Consider the following 7,296-nt stretch of genomic DNA (forward strand, 5'->3'; position numbering starts at 1 on the left):
ATCCGCCCACAGGACCAGTCAAAGACTGCATTCATTTGTCTGTGGGGCACATTCGCATATCAAAAATTACCCTTTGGTTTAAAGAACGCAGGGGCGACGTTTCAGAGGGCAATGAATTACGCCTTCCATGACATCAAGAACATCGTTCAACCATACCTCGACGACCTTCCGGATCATTCGCGAAAGCAGACTGATCATCCGCAGCATTTAAGAGCGATATTTCTACGTTGCCGACACTACAAGATAAGACTTAATCCGCACAAATGTGTGTTTTGCGTCAGTTCTGGTCGTTTACTTGGCTTTGTAGTCTCCAAGGATGGGATTCGTCTCGACCCTTGCAAGGTCCAGGCAATCATCAATTTGCCTCCACCTTCGAATTTTCTTCAGATTCAGAAACTCCAAGGGAAAGCAAACTTTCTGAGGAGGTTCATTCCGAATTAGGCAGAACTTGCTAAAGGTTATACACATCTTTTGAAAAAGGAGGTACCCTTCATTTGGGATTAGGTTGCACAAGCTTCCTTTGATGCTTTAAAGGATTCCTTGATAAAAGCATCATTAATGTACGCCCCCGACTATCAAAGAGATTTTAACCTGTATCTGGCTGCAGCAGATACAACCATCGCAATGGTTTTAGTTCAAGAAGTCGACGGAATTGAACACCCTATATATTATTTAAGTAGAAACTTAAACGATACAGAAAGCAAATATTCTTATGTTGAAAAACTAGCGCTTGCAGCTGTTCAAGCGATTCAAAGGTTTCGACATTATGTCCTCTTTCGAAAAACTACCATTCTGTCAGATTGCAACCCCATGACTTATATATTGTCGTGACAGTTGCTGGGGGGCAAATATTCAAAATGGATAGCGATCCTTCAAGAGTTTGATCTAGAATTTGTAAAATCCAAATCAAAGAAAGCTCTAGTTTTCGCAGAATTATTGTGCGATCTCCCATCGTCGTCCAATGATGAAACATCCGAAGAATCAATCGTGGACGAGAATTTGTTTCTGATATCTACAAGCAATGAGTGGTATGGAGATATAATAATTTATCTCCAAACCCAAAAGTTTAGGCCTAACACCTCACACTCTGAACAAAAACGTATACGATACGAAGCAAAAGACTACATGATCGTCGGTGATACGCTTTACCGTCGTGGTATCGATACAGTTCTAAGAAGGTACCTCACCCATGAGGAGGCCGAAAAAGCCCTGAATGAGTGTCATTTAGGCGCGTGTGGGGGGCATCAATCTGGATATGCTACAGCACAAAAAATCTTACGAGCAAGATACTTCTGGCCAACCATGTTCAAAGATTGCATAACCGCAATCAGAAGTTGCCATGCTTGTCAAATTTTTGATAGCAAAACCAGAAGACCACCCGCACCTTTACAACCAATAGTAGCTGTTGGGCCTTTTGCCAAATGGGGCATCGATTTCATGACATGTAACCCCACCTCGACCGGGGGGCATGGGTATATTATAGTCGCCGTTGACTATTTTACCAAATGGGCCGAGGCGATGCCTACATTAGATAACACTGGTGAAACAGCTGCCCTTTTCTTTTTCAATCATGTAGTCGCCAGGTTCGGCGTACCACAGGCCATAGTTACAGATCATGGATCGCATTTTCTCAATCACATGATGGTTGAATTAGCTGCCAAGCTAGGGCTATCTCACGACAGCTCTACTCCGTGTTATCCGCAAGCCAACGGTTAAGTTGAAGCAATCAACAAGGTCCTGAAGCGTATGCTGCAAAGGATGATCGGGGTTCATAAAAGAAGATGACACCTAATCCTGTACTCAGCCTTGTGGGCTTACTGAACATCAGTAAGGAATGCGACCGGGTTCACACCTTTCCAACTGGTATATGGCCTGGAAGCAGTCTTACCAGTCCAGTGCGAAATTTCGTCTCTTAAACTCGCAATCGATCTCCTCCCCAGAACTTCAGAAGAAGAGGCCCGTTTCTTGGAATTAATCCAATTGGATGAAACCCGTCGTGATGCTGCTTTGGCTAACGAAGCCCATAAGAAACGAGTCAAGGCGCAGTTCGACAAAAATGTCAAACCCCGTGTCTTCTCAGAAGGTGACTTGGTCTTGCTTTACGACCAAGAATCCGATAAACTGGGAGCAGGTAAATTTAATTCTTTATGGATGGGCCCCTATATTGTTAAACGAGTGTTAGCAAAAGGAGCCTATGAGTTGATGGATTATGACGGAATTCCATTGGCGCAACCTCGTAATGGGTTGTACCTCAAGCGTTACTATGCTTAAATAGTAACCAATATGCTTTTGTTGTATTTTGTTTTCGCTAAAGAGGTTGTTTTGGTCGAGTAATCAACCTTTTTACATTTATTGCAGATGTCAAACCTTTTGGAGACATGTGTGGGATATGCCGACGGAGCGAGTCGTAGTTCGCGGAACCTGTCCTCCGCAACCTGGGCCATTTTTGATCCAAGCGGCGAGTTAGTAAGTTTCAGAGGTGTATGTATTGGACAATCAACAAATAACATCGCTGAATATAGCGCATTGATAGAACTGCTCTCTGATGCCATCACCCATGGTATACGCCGACTAATCGTCAGGCTAGACTCACAACTCGTAATACTACAACTCAATGGTATATATTCCGTCCGCAACCCAGCTATTTATCGCACGTTCCTAAGGGTTAAGATTTTGGAAAGACAGTTTGATTTAATTCAATACCAACATATTTCCAGAAACTTAAACACATTAACCGACTCATTAGCAAACTATGTGTTAGATAGACATTTGCGACATTTATAAAAAGAAACACATCATCAATGTTGTACATATGGATCATATAACTCAACCAGAATAAAACTCCGAAAATCAAAATATATATATAAGCTGTTTATGGTTTACATATAATGTTCTGTAACCAAGACAAAATCGGTCGCATGACCCAAAAGCTCAAAAATGCTAGGGGGCACCCTAGTCTAGTGATGCTCATGATAGCACGTCACGGCCTGTGCAATCATGCGTAAGAGACGAGTCCATCGTCTAGGCACACCAGTAGTATGCCGCTGCAACTGTAGAGGTAACTCGTCGATCCTCACATCCGGAATGCTGAGAGTAAGGCTCCCAACCTGCTCCTGCACAGCTGTGAGGGTCTCGGCCACATCAAGGTCACGAAGAATAACCCTCCCGGCAGTCTCCCCTGCTAGGGCAGCGGCTGGGGCTCTCGGGCGAACTGCTGGACGAACAGGACCAACATCTGCATGCACACATGAGTTTGATTAAAGTCTTGATAGAATAAAGCACAAGGACATTATGAATAAAAACAGTAAACAATGATATGGTCGAAGATTTTACCAATGGCACCCCACTGCTCGCCGTCCGGCAGTACCAAATCCAGATCACCCCGGAAGTCCATGCCAACATATGGATACTCGGAATAGACCATCTCCTGACACTCGAACCACCTGAAGAAGGTATCAGAGAAAGAAATCTGAGATTGACCAGCATGCCTAGCCATGTGATCAACCCATCTCTGCATGCGTGGTTCAGTAGGAGAAGGCAAGTCGAGGGCAATGTACTGTGGCTGCATCAGTGGTATCTTCTCCAAAGCAAAGGCGGTCAAAATGGAACCAAACCCAAAGTTATTCAACTTCCCGTCCTTTACCTTGGTCAACTGACTTTTCATATGAAGAAGTACTGCATCACACCAGTTGAATATTTTCGGTTGGAGGCACTCCAAGGCATGCTGCACATAGGATCTGTTGGCGACATGAAGAGACGCACTACCGGCCATCCTACCAATAGTGTACAGGATAGACCTGAGGGACTTGTCAGCAACCTCACGGATAACGATCTTGCCGTCTTTACTCAGCTGAGATCCTTCCCTGCAATACTGGCAAATATAATCTCGCACAGAGTCACTCCCTCGGGCCGAACCTGATAAAGAAATGGAAGCACCCCGCCTTGACAAGCCAGTTAAGAAGTAAATATCTACTGCGGTCAAGGGGATGGATTTGCCCCTAATCTGGAATACTTGGTTGATAGGATCCCAAGCGTCGAGCAAATACTGCAGTAGGGAGATCTGCTGTCTCATGCTAGAGATACGGAAAAACTTCAGCAGGCCACAGTTCCGCAGCGCATTCACCGTGACAGGATCATGTAGGGCAATCATGTCCTCTTCTTCATGTTCTCGTTCTTGCCATGTAAGGGTCATTTTGCTCCAATATCTCTGAAAAACAAACATGAGGGGAGTTAGATCCTGGATTTGATGAGAAACTGGCAAAAATTTCATCAAAAACTATGCAAGAAAACTCTTTTTTTGCGCCCAGCGCACCTGCCCAGTGTTCCACTTGCGTTGAGGGTCAAACTGCCTTCATAGAGCTTGACATTCAGCGTAGGTTTTGAGTGCACTAGGTGTGCTGATGGCAGAGTGCCCCCATCAAACCCCAGGGGCTCAGAAGAACAAGAAATCAAGCACAAAATGCAAAAAGGAAACCATGAAATGAAAGAGCTCGAGTTTAGCTCCTACCTGGTCCAGACGACGCCGGGAATCGTCCACAGAATCTCCCGGAATCAGCTGATGAAAATCAAGGGGGAAGAGGCACCTCCAAAGCTCCAACAAACCAAGTTCAAATGAAATGGTAAAATGAGAGGTAAAAACACTTTTTAATTGCTTTTTACGTAGTTCAAAGCAAAATATTAGGGTTTTAATCTCATTTTCAAGCAAATGTTATTCATTTCTAACTAGTTTGATGTAGCAATTGAAGGTACAGTACTATCTTTGAAAAGGGCAAAGCTAGTTATGGTAAAAAATCAAAATTAGACCATGTTATCGAGCATTTTTAGCGTATAGTTCATGCTCGTTAAAAAATAAACATAAAATTGAGCAGTTTTAACACATAGTTCAGGCTCATTAAAAAATAAACATAAGATCGAGCAAGTGTTTCAATTTGCGTTTAAGCTCGTTAAAAAATGAACTACCTGGTAAATAACCACTGCGAATGTAAATTTATCAGCCATTAAAGCCTTGGTCGTGTTCGCATCGTCACCTCCACTTTTCCATTGGCCGATCATTCACCTCCATTTGATTGTTTACCCATTTTGAGGAACAGCTGCGAAGAGTGATCTCACTTAGCCATCCTTGTGACACTGCCGTGATTGGAAAATTCCAACCGTTACCTGGAATCAACTGCTACCCGTTTCATCACTCGTTCCTCAAAAGACGAGTCTTCTTTAAGCTATTTTCATCTGACTCGTAAAATATGAAAAGATTGCCGAGTTTTGGCCTTCCAGCTCGTTAAAGCGACCAGAAGTGCTATCCCTCCTCTGGATTTTAATCTTTTTGGACCTGAAGGATTATTACACAAAAAGATCGAGCGCTTGTTTTGTTCGGCTCGTTAAAACTATCGAAAACTCATCCCTTCTGTATTGTTTTACACTTTTTCAGACTTAAGGGATTAGATGACGAAAAAGGAACTTTGGAGTTGTCTTTACGTACCTTTTTAGACTCTCTAAAAATGAAAAGGGACCGAGTTATCTTTGTCGTTAAACTCGTTAAAAAACATTAATAGCGACAAACTTGTCTTTAGACGAGAACGAGTTTCACTATCGCTAGGCTCGTTATAGCGAACAAGCATATGTTATCCTCCTCAAGCTTGACAAAAATAAAGAGGTATTGGTCAGAAATGACTGGGGAAAAATTGGGAGAAACTCAAATAACTTTTATTGGTAGCAAGTCGCTCTTGAACATGACACTTCCACTCCGTGCCTGAGTCGGGTTGGGTTGTTTCATTCACCGGCCACATCGCCATGGTCTTGCCATACCATCCATATTTGGGGTAAATGCTACCAATCCATCACACAAGTGTCGCCGATATGTTCAAGAGAAGTCATCCAGAGAAGTCAACCGTGTCCCATCCACTACCATACATTATCCTTCATCCTTTCATGACCGCCACCCTGAACCATATATCATCAGATCGTTTTCACCTCTATCAAAATAATTTGCTCCGTTCCGTGTCACTGATGTGGGATACATTAAGGCCCTCCTTTGACGGATCACTTCTTGTCGACATCAGCTCATTATCCAAGAAGTTGATCTAGGAAAACCCCTTCAGTACTTTGAAGCTTGCATGCCTCAATGGCAAGTTTCTCACTTCCGGCAACAGGTATACATCAATGACCTTCGACCGAAAGATTTTGCGTGGTGTTCGACGCCAAGTCCTTTATTCACACCACGTGAATTGTACTGCAGTACCTTGAGGGTCATTATCATTATCGGTGATTCCTCTCGCGCTTGTTAATAGTTTCATCATTGACTGGTAATCAAGCGATGTCTTTCCATGTTCGACTTCAGAACATTTCTCACATGGATTGACTTGTACTTAGAGTGGAGATCGAACGAGATTGAAGACCCTGGATCTAGTTTCATCCATCCGGGATGCGATATATATTCAGGAAAAATAAAGACATTGACATGTACAGCATTGCAGCAGATAATCATCCTACCAAAAGGATGATGATTTCATCAAAATCATCAGTCTACCATCAGACGATTGTCTGTTCTATGTACAGAAAAATGAATTTATAAAGCTGAGCATGGGAATGCCCGCCTCAGCTAGATTATGAAAGCAGTATGAAAAATAATGTATTGTATTGTATCTTATTATAGGTCTCCTCCCAGCATTGGAAGAACTTCGGATCCTCCTAATAAAGCATTTCACCCGATAAACGGCCTCATACTTTAGGGGGCAACTGTTATAGACATTTTTGTGCCTTACAGCATTGAGCATGAAATGTCCATAATCCAAGGGATCCAAAGTCCCTAAAAGAGTTGTTCCTACCCCTAAAGGAACAAGGTCAACCAATGACAACTTCTCCCAGAAGTTCTCCACCAAAAGCCACTCAGAAATGGTCAAATCAGGATCAATTCAATGGCTCCACTAGCTGCCTGCGTTGAAATGCAGAGGTTACACTGGCCAGTTGCACTGCAACGCAGGTAGAAGCACTACCAGGGTGCGCTGAGCGGGAATTGACAAATGGCAAGTTCATTCAACGAGGTGTAAAGACCCTGGAAGCTTCCAGAATCTTCCTCAATGACACTTGCCTCAATGAATTTGACCAAGTGATGAGTAAGAGGTTCTCAACCTCCAAGTGGAAGCAAGAACTGACAGAGAGAAGCCACAAGTCAAAACATGAGCTGACTCATCCTCTCTGCTCACATCTATATATGGATCTCTCACCCAGAGGTTCAGGAGGCTGGAATTTTGTACTTTGCAGAGAATTGTTGTTGGTTTGAGATTGAGATTAGTACATTGG

The sequence above is a fragment of the Pinus tabuliformis genome, chromosome 9, assembly GCF_031772625.1.
Source record: "Pinus tabuliformis cultivar Carrire ecotype Pingquan chromosome 9, CPIR1, whole genome shotgun sequence".
Classification (NCBI taxonomy): Eukaryota; Viridiplantae; Streptophyta; class Pinopsida; order Pinales; family Pinaceae; genus Pinus; species Pinus tabuliformis.